Here is a 25723-nt window from a genome sequence, read left to right on the forward strand (position 1 = left end):
AGTGATTCAGGAATCAAGAGGACATGATAGCAGTGGGTCTGGCTCAACTATAAGACTCAATGCGGAGAAAGATGATTGCCAGCTGAATGAGTATGTGCCCTCACTCTGTGGTTTTTTTTTTGTTTTTTTTTTGTTTTTTTTTTTGTTTTTTTTTGACAACTATGGGGATCTGCCAACATTCTGTAAACTGCTGGCAGGCAAGCAAAGCCCATCCAAGCACCTGTGTTGCACAACTCAGCAGTTGTGTGTTTGTCATTACTTATCCATCTGTGAGGCTGTTACTTGCCACACGTCAGTTGACTCACATAAACTAGATTGGAAGGGAAATTCCATTCAATGAGGTGGACAGCAAATCTAATGTTTTGTTAGTTCTCATGGTTGAAGATACACTGCAAACATAGCTGAGTTCTGAAGATTTTACAAATAACTAGAACAGGTTAGTAAAACTACTACATGACAAAAGGGAAATTTTAATTTAAAAAGAAAATAGTAAATTATTTTATGTAATTTGAGGAACCAAACCTTTAATTTCCTTAATAATTCACCACACACAATTAGGATACTAGAGTCACTAGTCTGGTTCGGAGAAAAGATAATGTTTTCTTTTAAAAAGAATCCACAAAATTAGGTGTAACTCATTGTCTCAGATATTCTAATAACAAAATCACATTTGGATGTCAGAACTTGTCAGAGCAGAAGATTCAGCTGCATTAACAATGAAAGCAGGCTTAAACATATAAATAATCTAAAATATTTATGAAAACAGTGAAACTTCTTTTCATAATTTTGTAATTTTATTCTATCAATATACTAAAATATGTAAAACAAAAATAATATACTAATAGCAAGTAATGCTTGTACACATGGAGCAGATCCCATGAACTGGATGGAGTGTTGCAAGTATTATATTGAATCCTACTGAAGTGTTTGGAATACTGGGGCAAAGAGAATTGAGCTATCTTAACCCTTTGAAAAAATGAACCAGTTCATATTTCTTCAGAGAAGTTTGTTTCCTTTATATAATCTTTGTGGCACAATTGATAGTGGTAACTATTAGGCAGTACTTGATAAACATCACAGTCCCTAAGCTATTGAGGCAGTACAATCCAATAATATTATATTATAAAGTACATGTACAATACTGAACTGGCTGAGAAAATCAATAAGCATAAACTACCAATGGAATAGGTCAATGAAAAATCTGGAGGATAAAAACAAATGTTTGTTGTGACATGTTCAGGTGGGAAATGATAAATTTTATTTTTAAAAAGCAGGATTTCTAGCCAGATCAATAAAATGACAAAGGCAATACATGCTTTCCATTTATTAGGCTTAGTCTCTTCAACGTTTAAAAGGGCACTTATGAAAACAAATTTTGGAAGAATGTACACCAAAAATCTTGGAATAGTAAGTTTACAAATAATTTATATTTTAAAATTTCACATTTATTTGTTTCTAAATAAATTTCTATTCATTGTGGAATAAGAAACCTGAAAAGGGGTGGGCTTTTTGGCCTAGCAGCTGAGAGACTGGTTAAGAAGCCAGCACACCTTATCAGAATGACTGGGCTCATGTTCCCAATTCCATCTTCCTGCAAGTGTTGATACTGGTAGGAAGCAGGGGATGGAAGAAGTAGTTGGGTCCTGTCACCAACTTGAGAGACCTGGATTGAGTTCCCAGTTCCCAGTTTTATCCTAGCCCAGTTCTGAATGTTGTGGGTATTTGGGGAGCAACTTAATAAATGAGATCTCTGATTCATCTCATCTGGATGTACCAGATGACTGAATAGGGAAAAGACATGCTGACTTTGAACATGGGAAGATAACAGAAGAAAAGGTGAGAAACTTATTCCTGGGAGACAGTTGTAGAGAAGTTTGTGGTGGAAATTCTACAGAATGAAGAGAGATACCATGAAGCAGTGTGGACAGAACAATCACACAGCAGCTAGAGAGACAACATAGTAACTCCCACAACAACCAGTGGCTGGAAGAGATGCCATCTTCCAGAGTGAGGTGAGGGGAGCCTACAGCTGCCCTTGTCACTGGTGATACTGCCTGAGGGAGAACCTCGTGAGACACACTGACTTCTGTTATGGCCTGGAGGGCTAACCTGGGGTAGGGTGGGAGTGGGGACAGAGTGCCCACCTAACCCTGTGAAGGGAGACCATGCTGCTTTCTTCCCATCTCCCCACAAGGGCACCTGATAACTAACAGGGAGGAAGTATCCTCTTAATAAGGAGAGTAGAGGCTTCAACATTCCGTGTGTGAGACTAGGCACATAGTTGTAGTTCAGTGTCAGCATACTATATTAAGAGTGCTGGTTTGAGCTGTTGGTCCACTTCCCATTTGGCTCCATGCTAATGCACCTGGGAAAGAATAAATGATGGCTTTATTTGATCCCGTTACTCATTTGAGAGACTCAGCTGGAGTCTGAGTCTCCATCTTCTGGATTCAGCCTTGCCCAGCCCATTTGTTGTGGCCATTTGGGGAGTGAACCAGGGGATGGGATATCTGTCTCCGTTTCTCTGTCTCTGCCTCTCTCTCCATCTCTTTGCCTTTCAAATAAATAAATAAATGTTAAAATAATTAAAATGAGACATTAATGAATTGCATTTTATGAGTACTTCCTCAATTTATATTTCAGTCCTAAGCTGCAAACAACAGAAACCAAACCAGCTAGAGCTAAGTCTTTCTTGACTAAGCAGAAATATATATATTATAAATATATAAATATATTGTATAAATATAACTGTATAAAAATATACATTATATTATAAATATATTTATATATATATTGTATAAATATATTTATATATTATAAATATTCATATATATGAATATTTATAATATATTTATATATTTATAGACAGAGAGAAATTGAAATTGTTCCAATGGAAGAGTATAAAAAAATAAGAATAAGCATGAAAAATCCAAGTTTTATAATGAGTGGAATCAGTTTGATGTAAGAACTAGTTTTCCTAAACCTGGATAGAAAAGACACACTGTGGTAGACTGAATACTGCCCAGGGCACCATCGCCTCCACCAACACGCATGAGATCAAGCTGATATCACCATCAGAGATGCCAGCATCCACTATCCAAATGAGTATACTCTGTGCATGGTAATTTTATATTGTGATGAACAGTCCCTGATGAATGAATGTTATTGTCCTATCTATGCCACATGTTCATGCATGATACACTAGGGAGACTCGGAATGTTAAGAATCTAGCTTTATTCCTAGCTTCTGGAGTGTGTGTGTTTCCCAGGAAGAACCACATATCATTGACATCAGTGTCTTCAGTGCATACAAACTTGGTATCCAATAATTCAATTCTAACATTATCTACTTGGAGATTGTGTCAGATTTCACAGGTTGTAGCCTCAGTTCCTTAAGACATCCCCCTCTTCAGACACCAATCACCTGTACCTTTGAATGACAAGACTGAGGTCTCCATAACCACTTACTCTGACTTAGTAAATTTTCTAGGATAGCCCACAGAAGTAGCTCAGAGAAATGCCTACTCATTGTGCTATTAATAGTAAGTGAGAAAATAAGAGATACAGATGAATATTCTGATGAAGAGATACATGGACTCAAGGTCCAGAAGGGGCCCATGCAGAGTAACATATGCATGACCCTGTAAAGTTAGGATACACCACTCTTCTGGCACACTGGTATTTTTGTCAACCAGAAATTCTCCAAACCTTATCATCCAGGAATTTTTATTGGGTTTTGATTATGTGCTCATGACCAATTATTAACTTTATTTGTAGCTCCTCTACCTTCTCCAGCAAATGCAAGACTCTAATTTTAAAATCATGGCTTAGTCTTTCTGGTGAGCAGTGCAAACTGACAAGCCCAATAAGAGTCACCCTATTAGAGCAAATGTGCCCCATCACCCAGGAAATTCCATGGGATTTAGGATCTTTGTGTTAGGAATATGGGTCAAATACCAAATATTTGAACAAGCAATTCTCCTAATACTCCTATCTCAAGGGGCACTAAGATTCTCATTACAATAACTCAGGAGGAGATTAAGCATTACATCAAAATATTCCCCTAGCATCATTATTGCCAAGAAATTACAAGGGTTTGAGGAGTTCTGTTTCAGGGACAGAGTCACAGTGTGTATATTCTTTGATATTCCATAGAAAACAAGGCAAAAATTCCTGTTTTATGGATGAAGGAAGTGTTTTTTTTAGACAAATGTTACTTTGATAAATTGGCACATTTTTCAGCTTGACTTGCGAGTTCCTCTCAGACCAGACCTGTGAAATCTCCCCCTGTGGACCTGGTGGCAGGAATTTAGGACCTGTTGTGGTCAACTAGGGATGGAGCACAACTGGCACAAATCAGGCCACATAGTTCCTTAGCAAGGATTCTGTATGTTGAACCCCTGTCATGTCACTCTTTTGTAATAAGAGTGTAAACTTGAAAGGTAATGGCTGCCCTTTTCTCCTGTGAGAAGGAATTGACCAATAAGTCTGAGCAAGGAAGTAGGTCAAAGTGATATTAAGAAGGAAGCCCTGATGACAGCCATGTAGAGGTCCGTTATTTTCTTAAGACCTGAACTTGTGAGGCTCTTGTGAACTGTGAAGTATCTTTATAGTCCTTTTAAGCAACAACTTTTCCATTTTGATTAAGTAATCCTCAATGTGTTTTGTATTTGGCAGTAAGAGTTATAGTCATTGTATTAATTATAGCTAGATGATCCTGATCTTCAACCTTTTACCCTACATGGCAGAGATGTATTATAATTTATTAAGTGTGTGGACCTAAACATTTTCTAATTATAATCTTTCACATAATTAATATCAAATCAATTTTCTCCTTAATAAATAACACCCTAGAATAAGAAGCTTCTCTTAAAATGAGGAAATCTTCCTTGTATGCTGACAAGTAGATGGGCAGACCAAAGGGGATCAAAAATATGGGGGAACAACTCGCCTTCATTTAAGTCATCAGCCATTTTGTCTTCTCCACCCTGTTCCTGTAAAACATTAATAAGGCTGTAACTCTAAGCTCTTATGTCATTGTAACTGTTCACAGCTTTTGGACTCTTTAAGAGATTGACTCCAAATATGGCATTTTCTTGCTACAAGTAATGTGCATATGAGAGGCAATAACTCATCTCAGCAAGCTCTAATTCCATAGTAATTTATTCCAGGGCCTTGGCAGCTAATGCTTCAAGCACTATTAATAGAAAACTATGTAAGTGGTGTAGGTGGTACTTCAGATTAGTGATGCTGTAGTTAATTCCTTAATTTATAAAGTATTTATAAATCTATCCTTTCTGCTTAAACTGTGTAGGCAGAAACTAGTTATCTCTTTATCTCACAGTTTTCCAAATTGTTTCCACTCTTATAACCCACATAATCATTTAGAATAATCTTACTCATTCTGTTATGTGACCTCCATCTGTTACTCTGTATCTTATGAAACAGGTGATAATTGGCATAGATCATGATTAGGAATTATTTTGATTTCACAATCACTCCTTACAATTTTGATACACAGGGCTTGATTGAAGTCTTGATGCTGCCTGGTGTTCTAAAACATTAATGGAATTTTTGGAGTTGGAATATTATGGCTTTTCACCTGCTATGCATAATTTTTTCTTCTTTTGATTTTATCCTAATTATTTAAATGTAAGCACCATTCCCTGCTTGTAGGTCATACAAAAACATTCAGTGGGCTAAATTTAATCTGTTGCCAGTATTATACCAACTTCCATTATTCACATAAAATAAAATTAATCATAGTTAAAGTTTTAAATTCCTTATACATAGTTTATTTTATTAGATATTTATTAATTAGTTCAATTCAGTGAGACACTGAAAATTTGCAAAGTAAAAAGGGAGATATTTTGCAGAATACAGGGCAGTAACTTGAGATATTGTTGAGATAGAACTTCTATGGACTTTTAAAAGGCATAAAGTAAATGTATAGTAAAGTGAATTTAACAAATGTGCACACTTATGAAAACAGCATCTCATTAACTACAAAAATATTTTCATTACCCTGAGAAAATATTATTTGTCCCTTTAGAGTTAAACCTTTATGAAGCATAACTTCTACTAAGATTTCCTTGGAATGGATTAGCATTTCATGTTTTAGAAATTTATGTAAATAAAATCATACAATATGTTCCTTCAACAATTACAGATTTTTTAAACTTCCTTTAGTTCTGTAAGTTATTGCTTCATGTTCAGAAAACGTGCCATCATTGGGTATACACAAATTTGAAATTTTTCAATTCTCCGTGAAATTGATTCAATAAGAATGCTTCTGGGGGCCTGCATTGTGGCATAGTAAGATTAACTTCCACCTGCAACCCTGGCATCTCATATAAGCACTGGTTCAACTCCTAGCTGCTCTAATTCCAATCTACCTCCCTTCTCATGCACTTGACAAAGCAGTGAAAGATTGTCCAGGCGGCATTGTGGGATAGCTGGTAAAGCTGCTGCCTGCAATGCCAGCATCCCTCATGGGCACCGGTTTGAGTCCCATCTGCTCCATTTACCACCCAGCTCTCTGCTATGGCCTGGGAAAGCAGTGGAAGATGGCCCAAGTCCTTGGGCTCCTACACCTATGTAAGAGACTCAGAAGAAGCTCCTGGCTCCTGGCTTCAGGTTGGCATAGCTCCAGCCATTGGTGACCAATTGAGGAGTTAATAAGCAGATGGGAGACCTCTCTCTCTCTCTGCCTCTGCCTCTCTGTAACTTTGCCTTTCAAATAAATACATAAATCTAAAAAAAAAAAGAAAGAAAAAAAGATATCCCAAGTACTTGGGTCTCAGTACCGATGTGGGAGATGTGGATAAAGCTCTTGACTTCTGGCTTTGGCCTGGCCAATGCAGCCCTTTGGGGACTGAACCAGTGGATGGAAGTGGTCTCTCTGTTTCTCCCCCTCTCTTTCTAGAACTCTGCCTTTCAAATAAATAAATAATTTTTAAAAATATTTTAAAAAATAATGATTATAACTAATTCTATCCCAGTCTTGATATATATTTTTACCTTATAATCTGCATATACATGCATGTATATAATATACACACACATATATAAGGGTTTATAGTATACTTTCAGATATCTATATACACATGTACGTATATATATATTATTTTATGTAATATAAACCTAATTGTATCTGATTTATTGTGTTCCATGTTTATATAATTTTTCTCATATTTTACTTTGAGTGTTTTCACACTTAAAAATGCATCTTAGACTTTACATGGATGAATTGATCTTATCCAACTTGACAGTCTCTGATTCTTAATTGAAACAAGTCCATTTGCACTTAATGTAATCAGTTGTATGTTTGAAATTAATAAGATCTTCTTGTTGTCTTCCATTTTTCATCTCTATTTATGGTCTCAGTGTTCTTCCTTCATTGCCTTCCTTTAAAATAATATAAAGCTTTAGCATTCCAGGTACTCTCCTTATTTAGGACTGCATTAGCATTCAACTAATTTTATAGTGCTTATTTAAGAAATTACAATACGCTTTCCCAACTTTTCATCTTGCTTGAAATAATGTGAAACCACTTCATATAAAATAGAATAGAATAGGATTATGTCTGTGGGGAGCAACCCGGACTGGACTGAGTTACTGGAATTAAGACTTATTCTATGCATCTGCTCTCCCACAATATGGCGCTGGGAGAGGAGGCAACAGCTTCTACCCAGCTGCCTCTCACCAACTTGACAAGCTGCAGGACCTGCTCCTGATTGGAGGAGAGCAGCGTACTCGGCATGTGGGCAGCCGAGTTAGGATTGGCGGAGGAGGACTATAAAGGAGGAGAGAGACGGCATGCACCAGGAACATCTAAGGGGAACACCTGTGCAGCCCCCGAGAGAGCCGGCCGGCGGTGTGCCGCTCCCCCGTGGAAGTGGGGAATGTGGCAGAGGGAACCGCCCTTCCACGGAGGTGGAAGGGACGGTAGCCAACCCGGGAAGAACCAGCAGCAAACCCGGGGAGGGCCGAGCAGACGAAAGAATGACGCAGGGTCCTGTGTCGTTCCTCCACGAAGACGGGGAGCGACACAATGGTGCCGTGACTCGGATATGAAGCCTAGGTAGGGCTTAGTGTCGCTCCTCCACGAAGATGGGGAGCGACATAATGGTGCTGTGACTCAGATATGAAGCCTAGGCAGGGTTTAGTGTCGTTCCTCCACGAAGAGGGGGAGCGACATAATGGTGCTGTGACTCGGATAGAAAACTTAGGAGGGAAGAAACGGGAAGAAATGGGAAAATACCGGAGAGAGAGACTATCAAAGAGCCTAGGGAAAAGCCGGACAGAAAAGGTGCTGGAAGAAGCTATCGAAAGCCTAGGCATAGACTGGGATACGGACTGTGGGAAAGAAGTTAGGATTTAAAGTGAAAGCAAGAAGAAACTTAGACTCAGATATGGACTGCAGGTTGAAAGTGAAAGTGAAACCTATAAGAAACTTAGACTTGGATACGGACTGTGGGGAGAGGCCAGGAGAAACGAGGGAGGAATATTGTTGGAAGAAAACTTAGGGAAACATACCAGGTAGAAAAATATGTTCGGGAGGATGAAGCCGCGAGTGCAGGCCGAGGCGGAGACGTAAGCCAGCTTGGAATTCTTCAAGTCACCCCGGGGAGCAAGAGGCGAAGATCTGGAATCAGAGGCAGAGACGTGGGCCGCCAGGTTGGAATTCGCCAGGTTAGTCCGGGGAACTTGGATTAAATGCTAGTGGCGGAGACGTAAGCTACGCTGTGTGACTCGCGGAAGCCGCCGTGTGCAGAGAGAGCACGGGGCGTGAATAGATAGGGAACACGGGGCTGGCGCGAGGCTGTGGTGTGGACGCGAAGGGCGTGGAGACCGCAGAGTGCGCGAAGCCAAGCCGCGCAAAGCCGGGAAGCCGCACAGATGGGAGAAGTGCGGGCTGAAGCAGCTCAGAGCCGGGAAGCCGCCGAGAAGCAGCCTTGGGGCGGGCGCCGGGAAGCCGCAGGGATAAGAGAAACAGAAGTTTAGAAGTAAAATGAGAGAAATAGGAATGCTGGTAGATAGAAGTAAAATAGGAGAAATAGGAATGCCCGGAGATAGGGAAATAGAGAAAAATAAGGCCTCCCCACAACATGGCAATGAGAGAGCTTGGATTCGGTCTGCCTGATTAGGGAGGTGGTGAGAACCTGCGGGCGGCTAGCAGCTTATGCGCCGCAGGTCACCGAAGACAGGCACGAATTAACATCAATAAGTCTCCCACAATACCGCAATGAGAAGGCTTGGATTCGGTCTGCCTGATTAGTAAGGCGGTAAGCACCAGCAGGCAGCTTGACCAGAGTATGAGCTGCAGGTCACCGAAGATAGGCACGAATCAACACCAATAAGTCTCCCCACAATACGGCAATGAGAAGGCTTGGATTCAGTTTGCCTGATTGCTAGGACTTGTAAGCACCTGCAGGCAGTTCTAGCAGAGTAGAGCATGTGCTGCAGGGCACTGAACTCAGGCACGCATCAGCGCCTAAAAACCTCCTCACAACATGGCGAAGAGAGGACCCGGATTCAGTTTGCCTGATTGATAGGACTTGTAAGAACCTGCGGGCAACTCTAGCAAGCAGAGCAGAGTGTGTGCCGCGGGACACCGAAGACAGGCGCGTATCAACGCCAAAAAAAATAAAAAGAAAGGGGGATCTGTGGGGAGCAACCCGGACTGGACTGAGTTACTGGAATTAAGACTTATTCTATGCATCTGCTCTCCCACAATATGGCGCTGGGAGAGGAGGCAACAGCTTCTACCCAGCTGCCTCTCACCAACTTGACAAGCTGCAGGACCTGCTCCTGATTGGAGGAGAGCAGCGTACTCGGCATGTGGGCAGCCGAGTTAGGATTGGCGGAGGAGGACTATAAAGGAGGAGAGAGACAACATGCACCAGGAACATCTAAGGGGAACATCTAAGGGGAACACCTGTGCAGCCCCTGAGAGAGCCGGCCGGCGGTGTGCCGCTCCCCCGTGGAAGTGGGGAATGTGGCAGGGGGAACCGCCCTTCCACGGAGGTGGAAGGGTCAGTAGCCAACCCGGGAAGAACCAGCAGCAAACCCGGGGAGGGCCGAGCAGACGAAAGAACGACGCAGGGTCCTGTGTCGTTCCTCCACGAAGACGGGGAGCGACATAATGGTGCTGTGACTCGGATATGAAGCCTAGGCGGGGTTTAGTGTCGTTCCTCCACGAAGAGGAGGAGCGACAATGTCTAGTCTCATTTTTTCGCCCTGATTCTCTTCATGTATTGCCTGCCTTAGTCCTGATCAGTTCATGAACAATTCTCTTGGTATATATTTATATGAAAGCTTTTTTTTTGTCTTCACTTTTGAAGGATATTTTCATTGTATAAAAAGTTTAGATAAGTTGGTCATATAATTCTATTAATTTCTTTTCAATCTTTTTTCTCTATTTGTTTGTATTAGTGAAGGTTCTCCAAACAGATGGAGTCCATAAGGAAAATGATAAGTAAATAGGAAGTAAATACAAATAATGATATAGATAGATAGATAGATAGATAAGTCAATATGTATTAACAGCACTTCTTACTAGTAGGATTACAATTATAGAGTGTTTGCAAATTGATAATATTCTAATTTGATGGTTCCTTCTATATTTTATGTGTGCTTTTTTCTTTAAAGGAGAACTTTGCTTTCACTTCATAATTTTCTCAGTAATTATAGTCTAAAGGATTATTTTTCTTTCCAATACAGTATATTAAGGCAATATATTATAAATTTAATCCTCCTTACTTTTGATACTCAAATTGTCCAAATATTATCTAAATGAGCTGTGAAGATGGCTTTATTATTTTGTTATACAGTCATCAAATTTCAAGTAATGTTAAGCTTTCTTCTGTTACAAGAATTTCCATGTTAATTTTGAGCTATAGCTCATTCCTCAAAAGGGTACTGGTTCATTGTTAGTGGTTAATGTTTTAAATGAAGATCTGGGTGCTGGACATTATGATGCCTGTGATATGTCATTATACCTGGACCCATTCCATGGGAAGGTATTAAAAAATAACATTTTAAAATGAGTTCAAGAATATTTCCAACTCTGCTCATTACATAGTTCAGTGAGAATGGCCCTACTTCATCAAGGAACTAGAAAATCAGAAAAAAAATAAAAAATTGATTTCACATATTGGTTTGAGGCCAAGAGAAGGAAACAAATGAAACTAATGATTGACAAAGCTACTTTTTGAAGGCACCTTCCAGCTGTAGTACAGAGAAAGAACAATGAGTGAAGACATGTAATCTCACCATGTTGAAGAGCCAGAGGTCTGAGTTGAGGGAGATGGAGAAGTTCTGAAGTTTGTGGGAAGAATTCTGGGATGTAATGAACAGCACAGAGAGGACAAGAGCTCCAGACAACCATAGAGAGATCATTCTGAATCTTTAGTTTATTACTGATCTGCACATAAAAGGGGTAAAATTCCATGAGGTCTTGGTGTCCTACCAGTCGGAACAAATTCTGGAACACAAGAAGTGCCAGGGCATCAGGGATAGTCAACACAAGGGCATCAGTTTGGTCATGGAGTCAAATAAGCTGTGGGCTCATGGCTTCTCTGGAGCAACATTCACAATATCTAATAAATTGATGCAAAATAGCTTACACCCAGAGCAAATTCTAAAACTCTTAAAAGAAATAAGATCCAAAACCTAACAATATACAGTTCATAGTATTAGGATACAGTAAAATTCTATTAGCATGCAATGAAGCAAGAAAAGTGGTTAATAATCAGCAAGAAAAGTACCCAAATGAAAGAGATGTGGATGACACAGAGCAGGGACAGTTCAGAGAAGCAACTTAAAATGACTACATGGAAAGAAATTCATGAAAAAATGGAATGTGAAAATTTTGCAGCTGCCTCATCTATGCCTCAAATGACCCAAAAAATACAAACACACTCTCATACACACATGCACATATACACATATATACATATATATGCATCTAGAATATATATATGCACATATATATAGATATATATATATATACAAAGAGAGAGAGAAACTGCCTTTGTACCATAATATATAAAAAAGCTATGAGTGCAATGCACAGAGGATTAAATATGACAAAGAGGCAAAAATAGAAGAAATAGAAAAAAAATTGAAATAAATACTATACTATTGGGGCTGGCACTGAGGCTTAGTTGGCTAAGCCTCTGCCTGCTGTGCTGGCATCCCTTATGGGTGCCAATTACAGTCCCAGCTGAGCCTTTCTACTTATGTCCTGGAAAAGCAGTGGAAAATCACCTGAGTACTTGAGCCCCTGCATCCAAGTGGGAGATCCAGAGAAAGCTCCTGGCTCTTGACTTTGGATCAGCCGAGCTCCAGTAGCTTGGGGCTGTGAATCAACGAATGGAAGATCTCTTTCTCTGTCGTTCCCTCTCTGTCTGTAGTTCCACCTCCTAAATAAAAAAAAAAAAAAAGAAAAACTATATTGCCAGTAATAAATTAAAGTAAGAAAATAAAGAGAAAATAAAAAGAGGGTATGGGGAAGAAAAATATTTGAAGAAATTATGACCAAAGAATATATTGATTTGATAAAAATTATGAATGTGCTATCAAATATGTCCAAGAGTAAACAAAGAAAAGCACATCAAAGTAAAATATGGTCAATATTTTGAAAACCACTGAAAAAGGGAAAAAATGTTGAGCAGATAAAGATAAAAGACATTTACATAAGGGGAAACAATCAATGTGATAACAAAGCCCTCATTGGAACATATTCAATTAGAATACAAACAGAAAAAAGAGTAAAAGGAAAATATAACTTTTAACTCAGAAATATATATTCCAAAAAAATCTTAATAATGAAGCCAAACAAAGATATTAGTTACTGTACATATTCTATTTGAATGTCTATATCAGAACTGCTTTATAAGAATGTTAAGGAACTTCTTCGACCAGAAACAGATAGCATACGAAAATTTGAATCTTAGGGCTGGCACTGTGATGTAGTGGGTAAAGCTGCCACTTGCAGTGCTGGCATCCCATATGGGTGCTGGTTCAAGTCCTGGCTGCTACACTTCCGATCCAGCTCTCTGCCATCGCCTGGGAAAGCAGTAGAAGATGGCCCAAGTCCTTGGGCCCCTGCATTTGCCTGGGAGACCCAGAGGAAGCTCCTGGCTCTTGAATTCAGATCGGTGCACCTCTGGAGGTTGCCAACTGGGGAGTGAACCAGCAGATGGAAGACATCTTTCTCTCTTTCTGCCTCTCCTTCTCTCTGTGTGTAACTCTGCCTTTCAAATATAAATTAAAAAATCTTTAAAAAAAAGAAAGAAAATTTGAAGTTCCTGGATGGAATGGAGTTGATGCAAAAATGGAAACACTGAAAAATATGAAAATGGTCATGGACAAATGAAAGAGAGAATGAAGTTGACAAATGGATATAATGTGAATGAAAAGCAGATAGTGACACTTGAACTCTGAGCAACTGCTAGTGAATACAACAAAGATATACAGCAAACAAGTCAATATTGAAGAAGAACCAAATTTACAAAAAAAAGAAAATTACTCCAAAATTAGTTCGAAATATGGAGAAAAAAATGAGCAAATAAATGATCACACACACACACAAACAGGCACAAACACAAACAAAATCAAATAGTAATAGGGCATATTTAAATCTAAATATATATGGGACTGATGCTGTGGCACAGCGGGTTAAGGCCCTGACCTGCAGCATCGGCATCCCAGATGGGCACCACCTGCCTGCTCCACTTCCAATCCAGGTCTCTGCGATGGCCTGGGAAGCTCCTGGCTCCTGGCTTCAGATCAGCTCAGCTCTGGCCGTTGTGGTCATTTGGGGAGTGAACCAGCAGATGGAAGACCCCTCTCTCTCTCTATGGCTCTACCTCTCTCTGTAACTCTGACCTTCAACTATATAAAATAAATATTTTTTAAAAATCTAAATATATAAATAATCACATTAATAGAAACAATCTACTTCTGTGAACAGGCAGCCACTGTTAAAACGGGAGGTAGGAGTGGCTATTTGAAACAGAGGTTAAGATGCCCTGTGGAACTCCTTCATCCCATATTAGAGTGTGAATGTTTGAAAGCTTCAGCTTTGCTTCTGAAGCTAATGTCTTGCTAAGTCCCACTCTGTTAGATGGCAGATGATGGATCAAGTAATTGGTTCGCTGCTACTCATATGTGAGAACAAGTCTGAGTTCTAGGCTCCTAGCTTTGGTCTGGCCCAGCCCAGACCTGGCTGCTTTTGTTTACGGAGGGAACACACAAAAGAAAGATATCTCTCTCTCTCTCTCTCTCTCTCTCTCTCTCTCCCCCCTACTCTGCCTTACAGATAAAGTGAAAACAAATTTTAAAAATCAATTTAAAAAGTAAATGATGACATAAAATATCTATGAGAATTTTCTTTTGATATAAACACTAATATAATGATAAAAAGAGTTAAAATGAAAAATATAGTGAAAATTATTCAAAAAATTAGTATATCCATATTATTACCAGAAAAATAAGACATCAGAAGAAAGAACTCTTCACAGGTAGAGTGACACTTCATACTGATAAAGAACTGAGTTCAACAACAACAACAAAAAAAAACATGAAAATCTTAAATACATACATATCTACTAAGAGAGGTGTGAATACATGAAAAATTATAATAAAAATCTGCAATTATAACTGAAAATTTGAAACTCTTTTTAGTAATTGATAAAATAACTGGACAGAAAATAAACAATGATATAGAAGGTTTAACTATCATAATTAATCAACTTAACATTTAGGCAACATTCAACAACAATAAAATACACATTTTTTCAGGAAAACACAAGCCAGTTTATTATAATATATGGGCATAAATTAAATCTAAATACATTTAATAATTTAAATTTAAATTTAAATCAAAACCTGGTGTTTACAATGACAATAAGTTAAAAATAAAAAAACATAAATATCTATAAAAACCTCAAGTCCTGAAATTGATTTGTGGATCACAGAATAAATCATGAGAAAACTTTGAAATTCTTTCAAATTGAAAGAAATACACAATCATGCAGAAATTTATGACAGTACTAATTCTTAAAGAAAAATTCAGGGCATCTTTTAGATAAAAGCAAAAGTCTAAAATTAAAAATTTAAGTCTCCACCTTATAAGACAAGCAAATTAAATGGAAATTATAATCAAAGACTAGAAGAAGAAAAAGTACAATACAGATAACATAAACCAACTGAGTAGAAATTGGCAAAAATCCAAAAAACATGACACTTGGAAAAGAACAATATAATTGATGAATGTAATTGGTAAACCTCCCATAGTACTGATGAATGGGAAACTAATGAGAGGGAGAGAGACAGAGACAGAGACAGAGACAGAGACAGAGAGGAAGGAGACATAAATTACCAAGGACAGTGAGGGGATATTGCTATAGCTTCCACAGACATTATAAGAATAATAAATGCATTGTAGAACAATTATATGTAAATATATAGAAAAATAGAAAATTCTTTGAAAGATGAAACTACTCAAATCACTCAAGAAGAAATATATAAGGGAAATTAGTTTATATATAATTTTGATTACAAACTTTGAAGATAGAAAACTCTAGGCCAAAGCCCATGAGAGGTGATCAGTTTCAGTTCACAGTTGGTCATGGTGGAGTGACTGGGAGTCAAAGGGAGCACATAGACAAGTCTAGTACCTGCTAACGCAAACCGATGGAGTAAATAAAGGGGAGAGTGATCCAACATGGGAAGTGAGATACTCAGCAGACTCATAGAATGGCAGATGTCCTAAATAGCACTCTGGCCTCAGAATCAGCCCTAAAGGCATTCGGAGCTGGCTGAAAAGCTCATGAGAGTATTTCAGGCATGGAAAGCCAAGACACTCTGGCAAAAGATCTCTGCGAGTGAGATCCCAGTGGAAAGAACAGGTCATCAAAGAAGGAGGTACCTTTCTCTGAAGGGAGGAGAGAACCTCCACTTTGACTATGACCTTGTCTAAACAAGATAAGAATCAGAGAACTCAGAGGGCTTCCATAGCCTTGGAAACTCATGACTGGAGCATACATAGGGAGATTACTGATGCCATAGACAGGAGTGTCAATTGGTAAAGTCAACAACAGGAGTCACTGTGCACCTACTCCTCATGTAGGATCTCTATCCTTAATGTGCTGTACATTGAGATTTAATGCCATAACGAGTACTCAAACAATATATTTCACTTTGTGTTTCTATGGGGGTGCAAACTGTTGAAATCCTTACTTAATGCATACTAAACTGATCCTCTGTAAAAAAAAAAAAAAAAAAAAAAAAAAGAAATTATCAATTCCCAACTTGACTCTCACTGGGATTAAACATGACAATAGGTCTGCTCTGATTTCATCATCATTTAAAAAAAATCATCTATTATTTTTCACTTTATGTTTCTGTGTGGGAGCAAACTGTTGAAATCCATACTTGATGTATATACTAAGCTGATCTTCTGTATATTAAGATAATCGAAAATGAATCTTGATGTGAATGGAAGGGGAGAGGGAGTGGGAAAGGGGAGGGTTGTGGGTGGGAGGGACGGTATGGGGGGAAGCCATTGTAATCCATAAGTCGTACCTTGGAAATTTATATTCATTAAATAAAAGTTAAAAAAAAAAAAAAGTCCATGAGAGTATTTCAGGCATGGAAAGCCAAGACACTCTGGAAAAAAAAAAAAAAACACAAAAAACTAAACTTAAATGAAAGATCTCTGTGAGTGAGACCCCAGTGGAAAGAACAGGTCTTCAAAGAAGGAGGTACCTTTCTCTGAAGGGAGGAGAGAACCTCCACTTTGACTATGACCTTATCTAAACAAGATAAGAGTCGGAGAATTCAAGGGGCTTCCATAGCCTTGGAAACTCATGACTGGTGCATAGGGAGATTACTGATGCCATAAACAGGAGTGTCAATTTGTAAAGTCAACAACAGGAGTCACTGTGCACCTACTCCTCATGTAGGATCTCTGTCCTTAATGTGCTGTACATTGAGACTTAATGCTATAACGAGTACTCAAACAGTATATTTCACTTTGTGTTTCTGTGTGGGTGCAAACTGTTGAAATCTTTACTTAATATATACTAAACTGATCTTCTGTAAAAAAAAAAAAAAAAGAAAGAAAGAAATTATCAATTCCCAACATGACAATAGGTCTGATCTGATTTCATCATCATTTAAAAAATCATCTATTATTCATCTATTATTTTTCACTTTATGTCTCTGTGTGGGAGCAAACTGTTGAAATCTTTTAATGTATGCTAAACTGATCTTCTGTAGATAAAGAGAATCGAAAATGAATCCTCATGTGAATGGAAGGGGAGAGGAAGTGGGAGAGGGGAGGGTTGCGGGTGGGAGGGACGTAATGGGGGGGAAGCCATTGTAATCCATAAGCCGTACTTTGGAAATTTATATTCATTAAATAAAAGTAAAAAAAAAAAAAGAAAAAGAAAACTCTAGGCCTATGTGGCTTTAATTGCAAATTCTATCAAATATTTTAAAGGAAAACACCTATTGATTTTACACAAAAGCTTCTAGGAAAATAAGAGCTAAAAACCCTTTCAAAATCATTCTGCAATGCCAGCATCACCATGACACCAAAATATTACTAGAAACGTAACCACTGGCAGTACTTTTAATGAACCTGGTTAAAAACATTCTAACCATAGTTTTAGTAGGCCAAATTTAGTACCACATCAAAATAATAATATATCAAGAATAAGTGGAGTTTTTTCCAGAAATGCAAGAGTGGTTTCCATTTGAAACTGTATCACTGAATTAACACTTTAAAATATTTAAATTTAAATTATTCCTTGACATAGTTTTTTTAAAAAAAAATTATTGATTGATTCATTTATTTGAAAATGTGTGTTTGTGTGTGTGAGAGAGAGAGAGAGAGAGAGAGCAAGAACATCTGCTAGTTCACTCCCAAAGTGGTTACAATGACCAGGACTAGATCAGGCCAAAGCCAGGAAGCTGAAGCTTCTTCCATGTCTCCCATATGGGTTGCAGGGACTCAAATACTTTAGCCATTCCACTACCTTCCCAGCCTGTTATCAGAGAACTGGATGGGAAGTGGAGCAGACGGAACTTAAACCAGTGCCCATAAGTGCTGTAGGCAGCAGCTTTACCCACTATACCATCACACTGTACCTAAAGTCAATTTTCAAGTGGGTTTATACTTACACCTCTAATTCAAATCCTACATCATAGAATTTTCCTTTTACTATTTCTTATTTGTATTTTATCACAATGAAATACAAACAACATAAATAATAGTTACCTATTTGCTCAATAGACACAAGATTATAACAAGATCACTCTTTGAAACTGACTGAGGAAAGTCTCAAAATTTCTTAGTGGAATTTTTGACTTCCTAAAATACATTTAATGTGTAGAATCAGGGTACTAACTATAATTTTATCACTTTTTACAGAACAGAATGTCATTTTGGGGGTAATTTATCACCTAATATATGATCAATTTTTGTGAACATTTAAAGTGTACTTGAGGAAAATGTTCTTTTCTTTGGAAGTTTAAATTTGTATTTAATTCTATCTCTTGTCCTTTCTGTATATGCTTATCTGATCTAACTTATTAGTTAGGTTTATTAGGAATATAGATGCTAATATTAGGAATACATATCTTATGTGTTTTTTTTGTCCACTTGACCTGTCTTGACCTACCTTGGACCGAGGCTTGTATGTTAGATTCATGTATTAGCATAGTTCTTTTCCCTTCACGTCTTTGCTGTTTGTAATTTTGATAACTCCTACCAAATCTCCTATAAGGATTAAATCAGTAAACATTTTCCAGTCACATTATCAGAAAAAGATCTCAGAAATTTCAAAAGATGTGTCTCTCATCCTGAATTGACAATAGGCATGTAAGCTAATTTGGATTTTTTTTAGTTTCTTTTTAAAAGTTTTGATTTAATGAATGCATTTCTTATAGGTATAACTTTTGAAATATAGCAGTTCTTTCCCCCATACCCACCCTTCCACCCCGACTCCCATCCTACCTTCTACTCCCTCTCCCAACTTCTTCTTAATTATGGTTCATTTTTAGTTTAATTTTATATACAGAGGACCAACTCTATGTTAAGCACATATTTCAACAGTTTGCACCACACACACACAACATATAGAGTACAGTTTGAGAACAAGTTTTGCAGTTAATTTTCATAGTACAACTCATTAAGGATGGAGGTCTTACATGGGGAGCAAGTGCACAGTGACTTGTTGTTCCTTTAACAATTAGCACTCTTATTTATAATGTCGGTGATCACCCGAGGCCCTTTTGTGACCATCAGTATTTGGACACAAGCATAAGCAAAGTGGAAGTTCTCTCCTCCCCTCAGAGAAAAGTACATCCTTCTTTGATGGCCTCTTCTTTCCACTGAGGTCTCACAGAGATCCTTTGTGTAGGATTTTTTTTTTTTTTTTTTTGCCTTAGAGTCTTGGCTTTCCATGCTCAAAATGACAAGGGCTGTTCAAGTCATTGTTTCTAAAAGTATCAATTTGACTTCTATAGCTTTCATTTTAGGAGTGCACTATTAATTCTCACAGATCAGAGGGAACATATGGTGTTTGTCTCCTTGGGACTGGGTTATTTCACTCATCCATTTTGTTGCAAATGACCAGATTTCATGTTTTTTACTGCTGTATAGTATTCTATAGAGTACATATCCCATAATTTCTTTATCCAGTCTTCAGTTGATGGGCATTCAGATTGATTGAATGTCTTAGCTATTGTGATTTGAGCTGCAATAAACATTGAGGTGCAGATAGCTGTTTATTTATTTCATTTCCATTGGGTAAATGCTAATTTGGATTATATCAACTACATTGTCAGGTCATAAAATGATGTAAAACTTCATATTTTGTTTATATTGTTATCTTATTGATATCATATAAGTATTCTAAAATTATATAACTTATATAGAGATCTGATGTTACTAGTGAGTTATTATCAAGCATAATTGTAAATTTAATGGGAAAAAAATCTAGGGGCATTTTAAAATCTTTAAAACTACCCCTCACTGACAATTTTGCTTATGTATCTAAGGGAATCACCACTCTTAGAAGTGGGTTACAGGGCCAACCCTTCTGCATGGCCTTACTTGGTTTTTCCAGGTCACTGTATGAATTAAAAGCAGTAGGAAAGGTGCATGGAAAGATTTAGAGATGACCGAGGTGGGATTATGTGGTAAGAACTAGTTGGTTATATAAACCCAGAAAATATCTGATCCATTGCTAGACCAGTTCTTGTTCAATTAGGAGATCAGAGATGCCTTTATTTCTTGGAAAATGAGCATGGATGTCTGATCCTTTACACTCATTTCTCTTCTGTTCTCTTCCAGATGAGAAACTGATCCACTGTCCTGAAAAACTCTCCACTATGATGCATTCTCCAAAGTGGGTCACTATATGATCCCCAGACCTTAAAGAGGAGATGACTAAAATTTTCTGTAACAGTCCCTGGACATAATGTAAATTAGAGGATCAAGAATCATAGAAAATGGGAGCCTAAATTTTAATACCATTTGACAGCTAAATCTACTCTGTCACATACAAAATAAATGGGCAAAATTCCCTTATGTATACACCTTTGCGGCAGTAAGGGAAAAATCATAAACTCTATAAGGGGTGCCAGCTGGACACTGCCACACTAGCTTTACTTTAACAACCATTGAGACCCCACTATAAATCAGAGTCAAAATATGTGCCATCACACTGAAATGCCCCCACAAAAACTAAAGACCCCCAGGATTCTGATAACAAAATCCCTCTGTATCCTCCCCTTCCTGATGTGGGGCTGCCTCTGCCTTACTTGGGGACATAATCCATAGCCTAGATTATAGATATCATCGGGATGTTCCCCCAATGCGGCAGTGAGACCAACTGGGTTCATCAAAATACAAGTCCCCTTTCAATTCAGGTTTAAACCAAATTAAAGGAAAAATGAGAAGTTTCACTGATGATCCAACAAAAAAATTATTAGATATATCATAAAAAGTAATCCCCATGGCCCTACCTGGAAGGACATAATCTTCCTATGGACACCATCTTATCCCACAGGGAAAGAAAAACAGTGGCAGAATACACCCATGCTCATGTGAATGCTCTGCATTTATAAAATAAAAGTGAATAATTTTGAATGAAGCTTGCCAATGGATAGCCCTAATGGGACTGTAGTACTCCTGCCAGACAAAGTTGTAGGGATCATATGTTAGCTTATCTGCTATCAAGATTTGTATGCCGGCAAGAAATGGCAGATAAACTTCAACAAACTAGTAACCATGTAACTGTAGTCCAAGAAAAATCCAACACCTTTGTAGAGAGTCTTAAAGATGTAGATTCTCACTCTCATATAGTATTAAAGGATTATTTCTACTTTGCACCACTGATGATAATAGAAGGAAGCTTAAAATATTATGGATGGTACTATGTACCCCCTTGGCTGACATCCAGAAGGTTGCCTGCACAGTCTACTTTAATCAAGACCAAACAGGGGCCAATGCAGTGGTGTAGTGGTTAAAGCCGTGACCTGCAGTGCTGGCTTCTCATATGGATGCCAGTTAGAGTCCTAGCTGCTCTACTTCCATTCCAACTCTCTGCTATGGCCTGAGAAAGCCATAGACAATGGCCCAAGTCCTTTGGGCCCCTTGAACCCGTGTGGGAGACCCGGAAAAACACTGGCTGCTAGTTTCGGACTGGTGCAGCTCTGGCCATTGTGGCCATCTGGGGAGTGAGCCAGCCCTCTCTCCCTCTCTCTCTCTCTCTGCCTCTTTTCTCTCTCTGTGTAACTCTTTCAAATAAATAAATACATAAATAAATCTTAAAAAAAGACCAAATAGAAGAAGAAAGGATAGGCAGTAGGTGTAACATAAGGATAGGTGGGAAGCAAAGCTGACAGCTATTATATGTGGTGATCTGCCGTAAGAGAAACTTAGCAAGGGCTGTCCATGCTCAAATAAAACAGTGTATCAATTCAGGATGCCAGACCATTGGGCAAGCAGCCATCTTAACAAAAGTCAGCCCCGCAAAAGACTTGTCCACTCTGGTGAAAAGTGAGTCACTGGAAAAAGGGCTGATCTGGGATTTGAAGGACCCCTGGATTGGAAAAACAAATGCTGTTGGTCATAAATTGAATAAATCCTTCACTCCAACTGACTCTCAAATCAATTACTACTGTTGAAGAGATGAAGATTATGGTAACTCTTGACATAGCAGGTAGGACCATAACTTTTTTTTTTTTTTAGATTCAGAAATTATCCACTCTTTTTAACTTCCTATTTGGGTCAACTTTCCCCTCTTCTCATCCAGGCAGATAATGGGAGTTAATGGGATGTCTTCCCTCAGTAGGTTCATGTATAATGAGGGTACATGGTCTTGGAGCAGACCATATTATCCCACCAGTTCTTGATAATGACTGAATGGCCCATGGCCCTTATGGGAAGGATGTTCTAAGCAAGTTAGGAAGCCAGATAAATTTGCCCACATATGAGGAAGTCAGATTTCACACCATAACCATAAACCATCCCAAATTTTCCAGTACTCCATATGAAGAAATGGATCTGTAGGCCTCGGATATACATGTCTGGGCCTTTAAAGGCTGCCAATTATTATGAATCTTAAATGTTAATTTATATTTGCTTTTAAATGGATTAGCAAACAGGACTTAAAGCAACAGCTACCAAGAACAGCACTGCCATAAGAACTTAGTGGCACCCTCCATCCGTTTGGACAGGGCTTTGTGGGGAATCTGAAGGATTTATCTCTTGAGTGTGGATGTGTAGATAATTCATTATGTAGACAATTTGTTCATCTGTTTCCTTACTTGAGAGTCCAACTTAGAGCACTAACTAGCACCCTTTGCTTCCTGACAGAACATGGCCACCAGGTATCTAAGGAAAAAGTACAACTAGTCTGATAAAAGTTAACAACTTAGGGCTCATCTTCATGCCAGAGGCATGGAGACTGCCTCAGAGAAGATACAGGTCATACAGGCAATTTCTATTCCTACAACTTTAGGACAGCTCTTGACATGGACTACCAGGATTTTGCAGACTACGAATCCCTGGGTACGGAGAGATAGTGAGTCCACCCTCTCACAGAGGTAGGGCTTGCACATTCTAAACATTGCCCAAGGTGTTATCTGTGCCATGTTCCGAGAAGAATTCTGTTTTGGGGTCTATCAGACCAGACAGGTATAACACCATAGGCAACATTTCCTGGACAAAGATAGATAACTCCAAGGCCAAGCCAAACAGGGTTAGAATCTGGGGCCTAACATCTGCTTGTGAAAATCCTGTCTATTGCCCCATTATTAGACTTATAAATTCCATGCTCTTATTACTTCTGTCTTGAGTATGTGTCTTTAACATCTTCATTCATTTTGTTTCTAACAGGAAACAATTCCAGGTGGTCATCAGCATGGCTTACAGCCTATAACATTGGACAATATGACCAATCTTATATACCACAAAAGACAATCTTTTCCCAGTTCATCTTCAAACAGTGTAGGATAGACAGCAAGAGAAGAATATCCTTAAATTGCTTTATGTCCCTATGCCAGTAGGAAGAAGATACAGAAGACAGACCCCTACCCATGCTATTCACATAAGATTTATGGGTTATTTCCCTTAAGTGGGAATATTAGTCAGAAAGACAGACATTAACCTATGAGTATGAGAAGAGAAAGTGTGTTTTTAGAACAAAGGTCCTGACTGATAACATTGTACAATAGGTCTTAGATCTGGTGCCCAGGAACATTTATGCTTGGTAACATAGCACATAGGAGGGATCTTACACATGGGAAGTTTTCCAGCTCAGTAACATTCTGGAGAGGGAAGCAGAAATAACAACAGGAGGAAATTTGCTCCATGCCCATAAAAAACCCATTCTGACGCAGGTGGGGCCTCTGGGTTTATGCCAACCTGTCTACCTTTGCCTTGTCTTGTGGATTCTTTCATTAAATGTCACTGGCTTGCTTACCAGTCTATGTCTCTCTTCTGAATTGTATTCTTATAGTGAGACAAGGACCTCTGTTGCCGCCTAAGTAGTAATGCTCTCAGCAGTTGACAAGCCTACCAGGGAGTAATTAGGCATAATCGCAGAGGCTCCTGAGGCCTATTTGTTCTAGGAAAATTCCCATTTAGCCTTCCTTGGTGATGTAGCCACAGCTTTCTTTGTTTTTAGGGAATAGAAGTGAATTTTACAAGTTCCAAGTTTTACTTCCACCTGTATCAATAATGGTACTGTTTTCTCAAATTGTTTCTTTCCATGCCTCAATTATAAGGTAGTGACTTTGAGGTGTGGATAATATTGTTTCTAACTTTTGCACGTATTTGTTGGTCACGGCCCATTTCCTGTAGTTTTTACTCCCACATTGTTTCTAGAATTGTCTCTACTAGACAAAGCCAGCAAGGTCATAACTCACAACTCTCAGTCCTTAGCATTAGCATGTGTGCATCATATAGTTACTACTCAAGATTTTATGAATAAAAATGAAATGTACACATACATATGTATGAATATTGAGATGTGTGTATGTGTACATGTATACACAAGTGGGAGAAAGTAGTGGTTGTTCAGATAATTTTGAGGAAAGGAACCTCAGTTAAGACAGCTTTCCAAGTTTACCATCTCTTTAACCTTTCAGTCTATCTTCTAATTCTCTAAATTTCCTTATTAAATTGAGGATGACAATTTTCATGTAATTTTTGAAATCATTATAGAGGGATTAATCATACCAACAAGGTGAAGTTTTTAGAATGCTACTTCAAAGACTAAGCACTCTGCAAGCGTTAGCCATTATCATTGTTGTTATTATTATTAAAGTAAGGAATGTCAAAATTAACTGAAGGATTTTGTGAAAATACTAAAGTGTAGGTTGATTGGGTAGAGTCTTTACTAGGTTAATTTGCTTGCCAGAAAATAACAAAAGCATCCAGGACTTAAAAGGAGAATTACTAGATCAAAGGATAAGAGAAGCAAAGTGCTAAAAATAAAGTGGTGATAACATAGACAGTTAATAAGGAGTTATTGACTAATAATTGTACTGCCTAAGGCAGTATCTGTTTTGTTTACTCTATTATTTATATTAATGAGTTTCTTAATGCTTTCATGCTTTTCTTGTGCGTTTAAATTTGTGAATTCCTAGGCCTTAGCAAATTCTGTATATGACTATGAGTTAATCACATACTATATTTTAACATCTCCTGGAGATGTTGCTTAATTAATAATAATACCACATATATGACATAAAGAGCCTTGACACTTTGCTTTGTTGCTTGAGAGACTCTGATTTTAAGAAGCATATGAATTACACAGTGGTTTTAAATGACTTGAGATAGAATTCACATTGATATTAACCCTGTAATGGCATTTGTACAAAAATAAATTTTAAATGCATTTTGAACTTTGTGCAGCAAACAATTCTTTTTATAAAGGCATAAACATATTTACTTTAACTGTCAATCCATCATCTATCCATTGATCCATTTGCCTTTTTGAGAAATCTATGATTAAATATGAAATGTAATTATTTTAATAATGCAAGATATTTTAAATTCACAAAGGCTTGTGACTTGTTAGTACAAGTTTAATACTGATCATATTTACATTGTTTTACACTTTACAAGATGCAGTTATAGGAGCCGGCCCTGTGGCGCAGCGAGTTAACGCCCTGGCCTGAGGCTCTGTCAT

General features: G+C 38.1%; 1 long non-coding RNA gene across 1 annotated transcript in view; it reads right to left on the bottom strand.

Annotated features, from left to right (window-relative positions):
• Nucleotides 1–12278: 12278 nt before the first annotated feature.
• Nucleotides 12279–25723, bottom strand: part of LOC138849343 (uncharacterized) — a 38329-nt gene continuing 24884 nt past the window's right edge. The window contains exon 3 of the long non-coding RNA XR_011388068.1: nt 12279–12427. This is a non-coding gene — a long non-coding RNA (uncharacterized lncRNA). The remainder of the gene's footprint in view (nt 12428–25723) is intronic.

This window comes from Oryctolagus cuniculus, chromosome 4 (assembly GCF_964237555.1).
Source record: "Oryctolagus cuniculus chromosome 4, mOryCun1.1, whole genome shotgun sequence".
Taxonomy (NCBI): domain Eukaryota; kingdom Metazoa; phylum Chordata; class Mammalia; order Lagomorpha; family Leporidae; genus Oryctolagus; species Oryctolagus cuniculus.